This window comes from Macrobrachium nipponense, chromosome 11 (assembly GCF_015104395.2).
Source record: "Macrobrachium nipponense isolate FS-2020 chromosome 11, ASM1510439v2, whole genome shotgun sequence".
NCBI lineage: Eukaryota > Metazoa > Arthropoda > Malacostraca > Decapoda > Palaemonidae > Macrobrachium > Macrobrachium nipponense.
In genome coordinates, this window is record NC_061087.1 from 33,980,737 (window position 1) to 33,983,254 (window position 2,518).

Below are 2,518 nucleotides of genomic sequence, written 5' to 3' on the forward strand. Positions count from 1 at the left end.
GGCTCAACCACTGTGGGCAACAACTTTCAAAAGCCAGGAAGACTTGTTTTACCTTTTGAACCGATTCCTCTTGATGTGAAAAGATTTTTATCAAATAGTCCTATATTGCAGGTTAGAGATTGGCCTGTAACCATTTTAATTGTAAATCTATTTACTCTCTGGAACGCGCAGCATTAGGCAGTTTCTTTTTCGATGGAAAATGGTTATTAAAACTTTAGAAATTATTTTTTAACGTAATTTTATTCATTGATTTCAATTCTGTTAATTTAGAATTATTAAGTAGAATAATGTTTTTAATGAAATAACAACAACTAACAACAAAAACAAAAAATCTAAAAAATCCGACTGAACTTCTCTTTGTGTTTCTGTCTTATCACTATAATTACATTGGGCAAATATTCAGTCTCAGTTCACGGTAAGGTATGAGGTTATGATTCCCTTTGTCGTTGTCTATTTACAGGGAAGATAAATTAAAGAAAATCCTTTCTCTTCATAAAAAAACAAACTTCATTTGTAGTTTTATCTCTTTATCCTTTGCCGCAGCCTTTAATTAATCCTTCAAAATCATATGTTGTCGACTGCTCATCACCTCCCCTTTCCGCCTTTGTCTCAATATAAATGAGTAATGGTTCGAGCTCCAGCAGTGCAGTTTTTGTTCCCTTACATTATCATACCTTCGGGGCGATGATAGGTTATGAATTGACGGTCTGTCCGCCCTTTAATAATATCTGGCTGCCATTTCTGATCAGAATTCATTTAGTTTCGGTGAGTTCCTGTAATGTCAAACAAACCATGTAAACATGTGTGTGGAATGTCATATTATGTAACTAAAAAATATTGGGTTTTTTTAAGTTGTTATACCCCCAAATTTCAAGTAAGTAATTGAAGACGATTTAAATTTTTCAAAATATCCTAACATTAACATTGAATTCATTAGAAATTGCTTTCATTTACCTTCCATTGAACTCAACTTCTGATCAACAGCATCCAACCTTTGCGACCTTAGGTCGATAACTATACTCCAGAATAGATTCCTGGAGAATGATCGCCATTACGTTTTTTATTTACAGACGGAGATATATATTCATTGCTTTTTCTGTTTCAGAAAATAATTTCCCGCACATTAAATCACACACTTTCACATCTTTCTGCCTCATCTCTCTCTCTCTCTTTCTCTCTCTCTCTCTCTCTCTCTCTCTCTCTCGCTCTCTCATCATATATATATATCTATATATATATAAAATATATATATATATATATATATATATATATACATAAGTTAAGAAGCGTTTTGAAAGCATTTCTTGAAATATTTCTCACCTGTCCAGTGTTATTGTAAATAGAGTTTAAAACTATATCACCTCCTTTTTCACAAACGTTCCTATCAAAGGAAAAACCATTGATATAGTTTTAAACTCTATTTACAATAACACTGAAACCGGTTTTAAATATTTCAGAAGAAATGCTTTCAAAACGCTTTTTAACTTATACTTCAATGATAAACCACTTCTTATTATAATATATATATATATATACGATATATATATATATATATTCTTCATGGTATCTGACAGTTTACTGACTAAGCACAGGCGGTTCATTATCCAATAATTCGATTTTAAAAGTATAATATGCGTATTTAGAGTATACTCAATATATCTTATGAGCTCTGGCGTTTTTAAAAAGTTGTTTTTTAGATATCTATTTTCTTTCAAAAATATTTAGACCATTCTTTTCATTTGATAACGCCACAGTTTTTCCGCAATAACTGCCATGCTATCTTCTTTTAAGCTAAAAGAAATATGTTTGCCTCCATTATATCTTCTTATGAGAAGAAAAATATGTAAGTTGCCAGGTCTTAATTTTCAGTGTTCACTGTGACCTTTTCCATTCTTTGCGCGCTGTGATGTTTCCATTTTATAAAGAGAAAAAAAATATATCTTACTTATTCACGAACTCCTGATGAGTTCCATCATTCAGGCCTATTAAACACAAGAGCTCTTCTGTCCTTTGTTTCTCTTTTGAGTTCTGTAAGATAAAACTGAGATGGCTTTGTCCTGTCCGTCCGCACTTTTCTGCCCTCCCTCAAATCTTAAACACTACTGAGTCTAGAGGGCTGCAAATTGGTATGTTGATCATCAACCCTCCAATCATCAAACATTCCAAATTGTAGCCCTCTAGCCTCAGTAGTTTTTTTTTATTCTTTTTATTTAAGGTTAAAGTTAGCCATAATCGTGCGCTTGGCAACGCTATAGGACAGGCCACTACAGGGCCTGGGGATGAAAGTTTATGGACCGGGCCACGGCTCATTCATTGTTATACGACGTACAGAAAACTCGATTTTGCCGAAGAAACTTTGACGTACTTTTTACTTTTTTTTTCCTCTTTAATTGAAATATTCTTTTTCGGGCAGGTTTATTTTTGTTTTTTCAGCTTAATAGATTAAAGCCAACTTAACTTTGGAATTATTAGAGGAACAAGGACTTTGGCTGAGTTCGTTATTTCACGTTGGGGTTGA